General features: G+C 35.4%; 1 protein-coding gene across 1 annotated transcript in view; it reads left to right on the forward strand.

Annotated features, from left to right (window-relative positions):
• Window positions 1-14,005, forward strand: part of LOC140165047 (mismatch repair endonuclease PMS2-like) — a 128,206-nt gene that overhangs the window by 28,634 nt on the left and 85,567 nt on the right. The window contains exon 2 of the mRNA XM_072188465.1: window positions 11,611-11,707. The gene's annotated coding sequence lies outside the window, so the exon portion shown is untranslated. The remainder of the gene's footprint in view (window positions 1-11,610; window positions 11,708-14,005) is intronic.

Raw genomic sequence — 14,005 nt, forward strand, 5'->3', positions numbered from 1 at the left:
TACCCATTCCAGATAAATACAGCATTATTTTTTTGGGATTAAAGAAATATGATCAAGTTCTGGAAAATAAGACATAGCTAAATCCTAATCCTTTAGTTAGTCCTAACTGGCAATAAAAGTAAAATTTTAATATTAGGCCAATTTCTTGAAAAAGAGCCAAAAACATGCATTTTGGGCATGTTTTCTGACAATCGACTCACAAAAATCAAAGACTTGTAACAAGTCTAAGCATTCAAAATCTAGAGTAGATGCTGCAATTTTGCTCTAATTCCCACTTTTTTGTGTTACTATAATTAAATAATTGGTTATAAAAATGAAATTATGTCTTTTCCAAAAACTAGAATACATAAACTGAAATTAGTCTTAGTACAAGTCTTTAGGCTTGATTGTCACAGCATACGAAAAACACCCTAAAAACGTGTGTTTTTGGCCCTTAATTCCAAAAATTGGCCAAATATCAAAATTCTTCTTCTTATATACTGCCAGTTAGGACTAACTAAAGGATTAGGATTTAGCTAAGTTTCATTTGGCAAAACAGGGTAATATTTTTTTTATCCCATAAAATTAGTGCTGGAATATAGGGAGTAGGCCTTGGCGATGACAGGCAAATCACTGGGAATCACACATTTGGCAAATCCTTATGGGAATAAACTGCAAATCCCGACCGAAAAACTGCCCAAAGTTTGTGTGGAACTACTAAAAAAGGACAGAAAAAATACAAAAAACGAAAACTGTAGCAGTAAAGCGCGGACGAAAGTCCTAGAAATACACCCTATTTTTCATTTCACAAACAATTTTGCTCCAAAACACCCCTAATTTGGACAATTGCGGACATGTCCTTGAAAATTCTCATGGATATTTCTTGAAAAGTACCCTTAATTGGAGCCATCATGCATACCATCGTCAGTGAAGACTGAACCCACCGGGCTTTTACATAGAACCAGCACTCACAGATCAGGTGAATCTTGACCTAATTTTTTTTTTTTTTTGTGGTGGATCTTGAACTAATATTTTTGGACAGAAGGTGAATCTTTGCCTAAAAATTATTTTTGAAGGGTGAATCAGGGTGAATGGCATGGCTTGAGGAGGGTAGGTTCAAGACTCCATTTGACACCTGCATAAATGTCAACCACACCCCCTGCACACACAACTGAAGATACCTCATCTGTTATGTTTATGTGTGGTGGGCTGGGAGGGGGGGTTGTGGTGGTAGGTGTCTCGCCAAAATTAAAACCCTGAAATATCCATTATGTGAGTAAGTTAGTGGTTCTTAAGGGATCTGGAATGAGCGTTTTGTGCGTTTCTACAGTATTTTTTGTGGGACATGAGAGCACTTCAGACATATATCGAATTGCATACTGAATACGAAGAATGTCTTTCTGATATCAAATAATTTTCATTTCTTGAAATTCACGATATAATACAAATTTTATAACAAATTATTATAATTTGATATTTTTCACATTTTTGATATATAACAGTCCTCGAAGTAAGTTTTATAAATCTAACGATATATTCTTAAAATGTATGTAGCTGGGAGGAAAAGCCGACGATCAATTGAAAATTTTGACCTTTCATATTGAAGATATGGATTTTTTCCCAGAAAGACCTAATTTTATTTGGTATCTTCAATACGAAAGGTCAAAATTTTCAATTGATCATCGGCTTTTCATCCCACCTACATACACTTTAAGTATAAATTATCAGATTTATTAAGTTAACTGCGAGTACTGTTAAATATCAAAAATATCAATTTTTAATCATTTGCCATAAAATGTGTATTACATTGCAAATTTAAAAAAAAATCAAAATTATTTGATATCAGAAGGACATTCTTCGTATTCAGAATGCAATTCGATATGCCTGATGTGCTCTAATGTCCCACAATAAATACTCTCCAAACGTTCATACCCATCCCTTAATTTGTTGATAAATTTGCTCAAAATTAAACCTGATTCCTATAAACACACTTACCCAAGCAAGCAATGTGGTATATGCTGCCAAATAGGCAAAGACTTGGACCTCTTTTTTTGCTTTGTCTCCGAATTAGCACGAATTCGTCTCTGCTCGTGGAAAGTCCGGGCTATTTTTAGCGATAGGGATTTTCCAATCGAATGTACCCTAGATGGAGCTATTTATAATCTGAGTTCAACCATACGTAGATGCTGAACCAGGCACTGAACTTGGACAAAAAAAAAAAATCCAAATGATTAACTGGAACCTGTTTTTTTTATTTATTGAATTGCATTGAAGGAAGACATGATAAATATGGTGTAAATTGTGACATTTTGTTGATATGTAACTTGCCGGTGCTACGTATGGGGCATACATGTATGTATGGTGTATCGGTACTTTTCATGTACCGGTAGATTAAACAATATGGTGTGAGTATGCTATAAATAGTCCACTTGGTTGGGCTCATATTTTATAATTTAATTTGTTAATTCTCAAATTCATTTAGTCAAGATTAACAAATCCTGAAAATCTGTTCATACTAATGGAAGATATTTGTAATAATTACAACATTTCTTGCAATATTTGACACATTTTGTTGTTAGGAATGAAGCAGGGTCAGTTTAGAACCACATTTTAAACCTGTGAAATTAAGATTGCTACAAATAAGCGATGCCTGTTTTGTGTACACATTTATTGCTAGACAAGGGAATTCACCCACTTTAGAACTGATCATGCAATAGTTGGCTAGAGACGGGTTTGGATAATGTGCGAGTTGCTTGAAAAGCGAGTTGCGAGTTGTGAGTTGCGAAAAAGCGAGTTGCGAGATGCGAGTTGCGAGTTCAATTTTGAAGTTAAGTAGATGCGAGTTGAAATTTATGAGTTGCGTAGTTTGAATTTGCGAGTTGTCAAAGGAAGTTGCGAGTTGGTTTATGAAGTTGCGAGTTGACATTTGCGAGTTAAAATTTGCGAAGTTGCAAGTTGAAATTTGCGAGTTGTGAGTTGAAATTTTGGGAGTTGCTATGAAGAGTTACGAGATGATTTGCGAGTGTTGATTCAACACATGTCAACAAAATATTCTTCACATTCTGAAATGAAATCACATCACCTTAATTAGATTACTTATATTTGCATTTAATTAAAGACTACATGCACATGAGTGTATTGACAGTTGCTTTGAAAATATTTCTCCTTATGATACATGTATGATAGGCCGATATCTTTAAAGTTAAAGTTGCAGGTGACTTTGGGGTGATGTTTTACAAGTACACATTGTGTAGCACTACTTTCGGGCTCTGTTGTTTTAGTAGTATACTATCAAGATGGGTTGCGTTCCTCTTGGTTGTGAGTGAAGAGAGCACCAAGCTTAGCGAGGGCTACTATTGGTGGAATGTATCTTGGATCATCATAGCTATTAGAGTACAGCACAGAACCTGTGCTACATATAGGCCTATATATAGGAAAGAACTCTAGTGGTGTCATGCATCATTGATTCTCTCACATCTGCACAAACAGGTTATAAATTACCTAGACTTGTGCCTGAGTCTACCTCAGTTAGTGGAATTGTTGAAGTGTGCTGATTATTAGGCCATGCCTAGCTGAAGCACACATTAAATCACCAACATTTATTTATTTTTATTTATTTATTTAAAAAAAAATTAGTGTACACAGCTACAATGTGTGCATGTGTTAAATCGGTAAATCTGGCCCGGACTGCACAGGTGTACATGTATACGTAACACATACCCCATCCTACATTGTACATACATGTAACAGTATGAAACCTTTGTGCTCATACATGTTATAACTGATATATTGTAATGTATTTTCTGTGTTCACATTTCACCTAGATTTTCAGGTGGCTGGATCGAGTTCAGAGGTGTTGTTTAAATAGATGAGGAATTCAATTGGACATCCATTCATTAACAAATAATTTGAAGTGATAACTGCTAATGTAGCCCATCTCCGATATTTTGTATAGAGTCAGGCCCGGGAGTCAGTGTCACCTATCATTCACATGATCAAAAGGAATCTTTAGTTTACATATTTGTGAGTGTGTTGATATTGTTTCTCTTCTGTTTAAAAAGCTCACTACTCTCTAAGGACTGCTCTCTTTTATAACAAAACTGGTGAACATTTATATTTTGTCTAATTTTGAGAAGAAAAACTGTTTGGAATTGACATCACATTAGTCAGTTCAATTTAAGCAATGTTTACAGTAGCACATGCTTGAACTTTTCTATCCCTTTGCCTGGAAAATTTGATACCCCATTACATCTCATTATATAATTGAAAATAATCAAACACTATAGTGTGGTTGAGCTTGAGGTATGCTTTGAACACAGAATCATAGATGATGGTCATATTTTTAACTCTCAATGTAATGTCCAACGTTGTGCATGCAACTAGAGCACAGGCAATGAAGGTCTAGTTCCAATAGGGTAAAACAATTTCTGTAAAAATTTGACAAATTAGCAACTCAGAAGAACTCGCAAATGTAAACTCATAACTCGCAAATTTCAACTCGCAACTTGCAAATTTCAACTTGGAACTCGCAAATTTCAACTCGCAAATGTCAACTCGCAACTCGCAAACAACTCGCAACTACCCTTGGCAACTCGCAAATACCAACTCGCAACTCGCAAATCAACTCGCAACTGCCCATGGCAACTCGCAAATTTCAACTCGCAACTCGCAGATTTTCAACTCGCATCTCGCAACTCGCAACTCGAACTCGCAACTCGCAAAATACCTTTACCCGCTAGAGACTGTATAGCTGTGAACGCACTGTGGCATGCATCACCAGGATCTACAACATGCTCATCTATCAGGGCACAGTTGTTTAACCCCAGTACATTTGTACATCCATTGAACGACCTTTGAAAATTTGGGTACAAAAATTCATACTCTGCAACTTGAGGTCAAATTTTGCACTATGATTGTTAAATTGAGGTTATTGAACTATGCCATTGGGATGAGGCCATTGTGGTCCATTATATAGTGCATGGTTGATATGGATACAATGATTATTGTGATATCTAACAAAGGATAGGAATATACACCCCCACATTTGATAAACAAATCAATTTTACAACTTTAATGCAACAATATTTCTCAAAAAGATTTTTTTAAATATTTCGGTTGTGGGAGCAATCATTTGGTGCAAAATTTTGTACCAATGTACCAGTCACTTTGCACATTAAAACCTCACAAAGTCCATATAATTGTTACCCCATATTTGACCTGATTTAGCACCCTTTTATTTAGGGGCTGAGCAATAATTATGAGCCCCCCAAACGGCTCACCAAAAACCAAAAAATTTGCATGTTTAAGCATTCCCATACTGTTTTCCTAAGCCTTCTTAGACCGTTTTATTTAAAAGGCGCCCCATGAATGTGTGCCAAAAATCGCTTGCTCCCCCTCTCGGCTTACCAAAAATTGCTTGCCCCCCCCCCTTTTGGCTTCCCAAAATTTTCTTGCCCCCCCCCCCAATTTTACCCTCCCACCAGGGCTCATAATTATTGCACAGCCCATTGATGTTCATCTGTCAGTAATCAGTATGCAGTTCTTAATAACCCCAATAGGTCCGTATGCACAAAACAGTTAAACCGGGTCTTAGTGGAATTTAGTACCAGGAGAAATGACATTTTCCTTTACATTTTCTTAATTTATTTTGTATTAATTTTGAGCTTTGCATTTAAATCTTTAGAATTTGCTAGGAAATAAGAGTAAAGAACCATTCCTGATGAAACTAAATTTCACTTGGACCAGGTCTAACTTTAGACTCGGTCTAACTCTTTTGTGCATACGGACCATACTCCCCAACTTGAGGTCAAATTTTGAGCTATGGTTGTTGAATGGAGGTCATTGAGCTATGCTACTGGGGATGAGGTCATCATGGGTCATAGTATACAAACATTGACTGCTATGAGGGGCATGGTTAAAATTATAGGCCCGCAGTTAGGAGTGTCATTTTCGGGTAATTTTGTGCCTGGGTACCGGTGCATTTTTCAGGCGGGTAACCGGTACCCAAAAGTTGGGTTTTTTTTTTGTAGTGTCCCTGGACCTAGACGAAATGTTAGGATCATTCATGGTTGACCTAAAAAAAAAAATACATGATGTTTTGTGTTTTAATATGAAAATTGATAATTTGTATTCATGCCGTACTCTATAAATGATATCAAGATGCATTGAATTTGAATGCATTTTGATATCATTAATAGTTTGACATGAATACAAATTATCAATTTTTATATTAAAACACAAAACATGCATTTTTTTATGTCAACCATGAATGATCCTATATAGTATTTAGGTCTAGGTCCAGGGAACAAAAAAAAAAAAAAAACTTTAAAAAAGGGGAAAAAATTAAATTTGGTTAATTAAAAAAAAAAAATTTCGGTTTAATGCCCGAGAATATGCTTCTCGGGCGGGACTCAAATTGCTGGGACTCACTCACACCCTTACCCGCAGTGATCTCAAAACTGTGCTATAAATGGCATGGTTTTGAGATCACTGCGGGCCTATAATTTTAACCATGACCCAAATAAAGCAGTCAATATTTGTTTTATATACTGAATAATATAGATTTTTGTCATTTGATTGGTTAAAAGGCCTATTTTATTGCTCAAAGATTAAATTTACAAAGAAAGTTTCATGACTTACCAATATTCCTCAGGGTTTTTGTTATGAATATCGGAGGTGGAGGGGGGCATGGGAGTTTTTTGAAAAAACTTTGCCCACTAGAGATAAAAAAAAACATCGCCTCACTGATGAGTAAAAAAAAAATCACCCACCCAACTCTGTATAAAGGAATACATTAAAATTGAAAAGAAATTTGTCGCCGAAGGTGGTGAAAAAAATTCAAATTGGTTCAAATATCGCAAACGCGAATCATGCCAACACACACGTGATGAACCATTTTTATATTGTGTCATATAACATGTATGGCTATTGGCTAAGAATTACAAGAACTTTTTCAAGTGTTTAAGAATTGAAATAGCAACTTTACTTACATTATTTGTCAGAAACTTGTTGAACCAGTAATTCAGGTCGATTGACTTCAATCGTCATCATAGAGTCTATCGCCATATCTGATGAATTCTGATCAATTGCGCATATTTAATTGTTTAGCAGGAATTATAGATAGCAGTGCTTCATAACTCGAAAACAACTTGTACTTTGCTCAGAAATTAATAATTATTTACATTTGTTCAAATATTGTGTAATCAGCTATTTATATATGCCCTACTTGTCATTGAACCATGATATATTTTGGTGTTATTGTTCTACGAGGGTCATTCAAAAAGTTCAACATCCATCATCAATATATAACGTGCCAGGATATTGAAGTTGAAGTTATTTGATTTAGATGTTATTTTTGATTGTTTAAAGTTAATACAGATTTAGTACGTCTGAAACGGTCTGAAAAGAAAGGCCAATTTTGATTAAAAATATTGCCCACATCTATGTGGAATTCATTATAGTTTTATTTCTGAAAATAATTAAATTATTTCAATCAATTTTATATCTAATGCTTGCAGATAGTTATGAAATAAGTTAATTTTTTCAAACCTGATTTTGTTGCATATTGGTAATGTTTACACATGTCCCAACTGCCACCTAAATTTGTTGTGTTTTTGGGGCGCCCGCTACGGCGAGGCCCCTTATATTTGGCTTGACTTTGCAAAAAGCTTCTAATTTCGGTCTTGCTAGATTTTTTGCTTATAAGTAGGCCTATGCCCAGCTTAGAAAAAAAAAACACAACTTGCTTGGTTTTGATTTTATTATTATTTACTAATATGCATGGTATGAAATCTTGTGCGTCTAGGCCCGTTATCCTTTGTTTAAAATAAAAAATTAATGGACTTCATAAAAACACCTACGCTTTTCAAGAGATGACGCTAATATTACAATCGTATTGTATGATCCAGGGATTTATGGTCTTTTATCCCTGGAAAATCTAGTGCCGTAGTTGCAATTGACATTTGTTGTGTTATTTAAAACATTTACCTTTAACAAATTCTTGAAATCCTGTGCGTATAGGCTTGTCATCTTTGTTTGAAATACAAAATATTGGGTTTATAAAAATCACCCAATACACCATTCAGAATAACCTTCATATTTACCCTTTTCCATAGGTTGTTGACTTTGATTGGGTGTGCACTTGTTGGTTCAAGACTTCAAGTTGTATTAATTGGGTCATCAGTTAAAATCAAATACATGTAAGTCGTATGTACATATATTGTATTTTGTAAGTATATACAATGTTTTTAACAAATATTTCATCCTATTTCCACGTCCAGATGCATCCATTGCTTAAAATAAGGACATAATTACAAATTAACGCTTAAACGTGGTCTAGCTGAAATCATGTTTTATTTTGTTTTGAAGTCCCAAGGCATGTCAGGGACTTCAAATAGGAACAAAATATTTATCCTGAGTAAGTAGCTGGAGAACTGCATCTTAAAAAACATTTTATGGAGATTATCCACAGCTACAATATGATGCTTACTAAACTTTTGGCTTCCATTATTAACAGTTTCCGATGTACCAAATCTGTATGCACTTTAAGTAACCAACATTATCTAAACAACCTAATATCCCATTTTCATCAAATAACTTTCATTTTGTAGCTGAGATTTAAGAGTATAATCATGTGTAATTTCAATACTGACACGTAAGATAACAGAGATGTGATGATGGAGGTAGAACTTTTTGAATGACCCTTGTATTTACAACCTTGGTAATTCTCAGGGTATTTTTGATGGTCCCTTTCCTGGATAGATGCACATGATATTTATGTTAGTGAATTTGGCAGCAAAACAAAGAAATTACTTTGTGAAGTTCTGGTTCTAGTTCTAACCACAGGATGTTTCGTTACCAAGGAAACATCACAACATAGGTTAAATTGTGGTCAATAGGCTGTAATGGGGATTGACCTATATTGGCCAATTTTGTCAATAAAAAGCATTTTAGACAGTGCAAACGATTCCTTCTTTGACTTGTTTTTACATGACAAGCACTTTGAGACCATTTTCTTTGAAATCGGAGCATTTTTAATTTGTAGCCCCTGAAAAAAAAAAAAGAGCGATAACCGCACCATAGCTGAACCATGTGGCTTTGGCAGTATATTATGGTAGGCCTATACCTATAATTGAAGCATTTTGAAATCTTGACCTTTGACCCCTGTATTGCCCCTTAATGACCTTAAATGAATTTTAAAATATTTGCAACATGTTTAGAATGTCATAAGAATCATTTCGTTTAAATTTCGGCTCAATCGGAGCATTTTGAAAAACTTGAACTTTGACCCCTTTATGACCCCTTAATGACCTTAAATGAATCTTAAAATGTTTTTAAAATGTTTAGCATGTCATAAGGATCATTGCATATAAATTTCAGCTCAATTGGAGCATTTTGAAAACTTGACCTTTGACCCCTTTATGACCTTAAATGAATTTTAAAATATTTGCAACATGTTTAGAATGTCATAAGGATCATTGCGTTTAAATTTCAGATCAATTGGAGCATTTTGAACAACTTGACCTTTGACCCCTTTAGGACCCCTTACTGACCTTAAATACATTTTAAAATGTTTTAAACATGTTTAGAATGTCAAAAGGATCATTGCATTTAAATTTAAGCTCAATCGGAGCATTTTTGGTTGAAATGACCTTTTTTGACCCCTGTGACCCCTGGATGACCTCTGACGTTTGAAACTATTTTTATTATTTTCTTTATGTTTTTCTCTTTCATATGACACCACTCATGGGGTCATACCTTCGTGGCATTTAGAGATATGTCCATTTCAGACCAAATGGTTAGTTAGTAACCTAGTAACATATCGCTCATTCTACAAAATCTGGTGCCAATAGCCTTTTTTCCATTCTTTGGTCCACAAAAACTTTGTCGAGCATTTAGGGCATCAAATATGTTGTTTTTCTGGTAGAACTCAACGAGATCTACACGGACATATATAGTTTTCCATACTTTAAATGCTTTCTTCAGCCTGATTAACCCTCGCAAAGGCTCAAAAATCGCTAAAAATGCGTTTCCACAGCTCAAGTGTCACATCTAACCCTGAATATTTTCTTTGAATAAATGCGATTTCTTTACATATTTGTTGTTTTTTAATTAGATAACGCACCATCATATTGTTTATCAACATTATTTTTTAGTGATTAAAATGTCTTTGTGTAATTCTAAAATAAATTGCACTTTCCACCAAAACGCTGTGAGCTACGTTACTCCTTTTTAACACACGTTATTGGAAAGAAGTAAAACAGAGGTATCAATGTAATTTGCGGTTTTTGAAAGGAAACACTTATAGGTTTTTAAAAATCACAGTAAAAATCGTGATACTGTAGCATTTTTGGCATAGAAATGTTGTAAACATTGAAATTTCGACCGACCATGTTAAGATTGGTGAGCTACGTTACCAGAATTCTATAGTATGCACTTGTATTACATGTACTTCCTAATAATATGTGAAAGCTACCAGTGGTCGAACCCCATTTATATTAGAATTAACCGACATAACATTCTAACGTTCACAAATCACATTAAAAACATTAAAAACCAGTGAACTACGTTACTGTGAGCTACGTTACACACTCATTTACGCATCTTCAAAACTTCTATGGAATGGTGAAATCTGTTTTACATTACACTCAAGTGATCTTTAATTTGCTTTTTATGACCTTGGATTGAGTAAAACCAGCCCATTTTATAGTCGGTAACGTAGCTCACATTACATTGAGTTTTAGTGTTAAAAAACATCATGACTTCCTGAAAGAAAAATATGCAAGTGGTGTTGGCAATTTGTTACATCTGAAAGTAGTGATACATTTACATTTAAAAAACACAAAAAGCAGGTCTTTTTGAACAACTTTTATTTTTTCTATTTTTTTAGTGGATTGGCACCGGATTTTGTAGAATGAGCGATATGCACTTATAGGCTGATCCATTTCATGGTTCAGCAAAAAACTGACCACCCCAAAATTCAACCTTTTTGCTTATAACTCAAGAACGGTATGTCACAGGTAGGTCAAACTTTTTCTGAATCCTTGCAATGAGAGGAATAATTTGGTGTGCTTGTTAACCAGATTTGAGCAACTTTGAAATTTGACCACTGTGTTGAAGCCTTGAAATATAAAGCAGACTGGAACCAGGAGCAATTTGTTTTGAATATTGCTCCTGGTTCACTGGGATTTTACAAGAACCAGGAGCAATTTCTGAAGAAACAGGAGCAATTTTCAATATTAAATCCTTTTCTGCATATATACAATACAGCATACCAGCACGACTGCATCAAGTGCAAAACTGTAACCAGGAGCAATTTATTTTAAGCAATTGGTGGCTTTACGAGGGTAAATTTGCTCCCCGTGCCCGCTTATTTCAAGGCTTGACTGTGTTGACCTTTAACCTTGAATATGACCGGAGTGCCGGGAATTATTTTTGTTAACATCTTGAATGTGTTATAGGAAGCTAAAGAAATTGGTTTGTTAGAGTCCTGGGGGGGGTCATCTTTAAATTCCTGAAGATACCGGACTAAATTGCAATGGTTGTTTGATTGATTAATCTCTATGTGACTTTGTTCATAGACTAGATTTGATATTTACAGTGTTACTGTTGTCCTATATTTGTTGTTTGTAGATTGGTGGAATATAGTGAACACCATGAATGAGATGTACAGTTAGATGCAAGTAGAACACAGAGCAGATTTAACATTATACTGAAGGACTTATCACAGGTAAGACAGTTGTTAATGTATGGGGGGGGGGGTGGTCTTTGTAACCCCTGCCTGAATTCCCAAGTACTATTCATTGTTTTATGTTATCATCTATTGAAAGTGGCTTTACGATGTACTAGATTTCTTTATGATTACATTGTTATCAGAAAGAAATCTAGAACATCTAGAAACATTAAAGGTTGCTGTCCAAAGGTCTGTTCATACTACCACCGCATTTGCGATGCGTTGCTTTGCGATGCGTTGCGTTGCCGCACTGCATCGTACTGCAAACTACTGCATTGCGTCATCGCAATAAAGTTAAATACACGAAATGTGACAAGTTGCGGTAAAAAGTAATCGATATATCAGCACGCAAATGCGGTGGTAGTATGAATGAACCTTTATCCTTTGCACCCAAATAATGTGTCCTAGGCAGTAACAATGTTAGAATTATGGGTTCGCCTGCGCCTCATCCATTATTTATGAAACAAACTAACCATGAAAACATGAAAACATGGAAACATGAAAAGCTATTAAAAAGAATCATATTTGTTTCTCCTGTACTATGTGCATGTATTTAAGAAATAAAGGGCAATGCCGAATTCTTTACACCCAAATAATGTGTCCGAGGCAGTAGAAACCTAAATAATGGATGAGGCGCAGCCGAACCCATTATTTAAACATTTTTACTGCCTAGGACACATTATTTGGGTGTAAAGGATACGACAGCAATCTTTATTTCTATTCTTTTACCGCAAAATTAATGCAATTTAATTAAAAATATCACCTTTTTAGCCAAATATTTACATTGTTTTTAACATCAAGGTAAAACGTGTACGTATATCCACACCACAGGTGCCAGTGCGTATTGCGGAAATATTGTACGCATTCCAAGCGTAATGCAATGCATAGAATATGTTTCAGGCTTGACCGATTATTGCAGAACAATGGGCTTTCATGTGATGTGTTTTAGCAAATCAGAGATCATGATTCTGAGTAATGGGCAGTCTGGGTAATAGAATTCCATTTTTGGAGCAATTTTAATGTTCAAATAAAACCACCTGCAGGACTCATAGGATCGAGTAATATATGTAGGTCAACTTTTTGGTGGGAACAATATTATTATTAAAGTTAATTCTTATTACTTCCGTGGTCCAGGTACATGCTGGTGAATTGCGATCGCGTAGAACTGACAAGGTCACCTACTACGCACCACACCAACGACCAATGGGGCAACCGACTTGTTGTCAAGGCGTTGATCAGCCAATCAGTGTGATTGTTCATCTCATCTGTGTGTATGCTTGGCACACAGCTCAGACCAAAGAAGTAATAAAAAAATTAACTATACTGTTGATCAATCAGCATTCCAAGAAGATGTTTGGGAATTGCTGAAGATATGTTCTCCTGAATATTGGGCTTTTCCAATTGAAATCCATACATGGAAGATATGACCTCAATCATCCACATAGAGAGTGTGAATTTTAAATGTGGTCACCTGTATGAGTAAGGTCATGTTTTCCATAGGGGGTATGGATTTGAACTGGAATAGCCCATTATAATGGCAGATTGGCAGATATCGGTTTATCCCCCAGAAATGTTGATTTATATCGGGGGCCGGGGGCCGGGCACTTCTATATTCATTCATTCATTTAAAAGACACAGTCACAGCTAAAATACCAACACCTAAATACCAGCCCCCAGGAAGATCAGTGTTTTCATTGATGGGATTACCCTGCTTAAAGAAAGTATAAATAAATAAAGCCTTTATTGAACATGCATAGACCAAGCTTACACAAGATAACATGGACATTGTTTGTTTCAAGGGGAGTTAGGGGGCATTTATTTAATTCAATTTTTCAAGAAGACTGGAGGGGCATTTATTAGAGGATATATGAGGGTGTATCAAAAAGTTTTAGAAATCGCCTAGAAGTGAAAGAGCTATATCAATGAAATTTTGTCAGTGCAATCATGCACTGGTCCTTATGTACACTATGATGCAAAAATGGTCTCATAAGAATGTTTACTTTTTTACAGGTGACGCTAGATGCTAATAACCTGCTGCCCCAGTTACTGCGCATAAACTGCAAGATTGATAAAATTGAGGCAAGCAGCGTTATTAAGATCCTGCATTTGAAGGGTTGCAGTGCCTAAAAAACGATGATGAAATGAAAGTTATCTTCGGTGGTGATTGTGATATTGTCACTCTTGCTTTTTGGAAAATGAATTTTTATTTCATCACAGATTTTCTGGGCACTGTAACCCTTAGAATGGAACTTAATCATGCTACATGCCTCAATTTTCTCCATTTTGCTGGTTATG

The sequence above is a fragment of the Amphiura filiformis genome, chromosome 11 (assembly GCF_039555335.1).
Source record: "Amphiura filiformis chromosome 11, Afil_fr2py, whole genome shotgun sequence".
Classification (NCBI taxonomy): Eukaryota; Metazoa; Echinodermata; class Ophiuroidea; order Amphilepidida; family Amphiuridae; genus Amphiura; species Amphiura filiformis.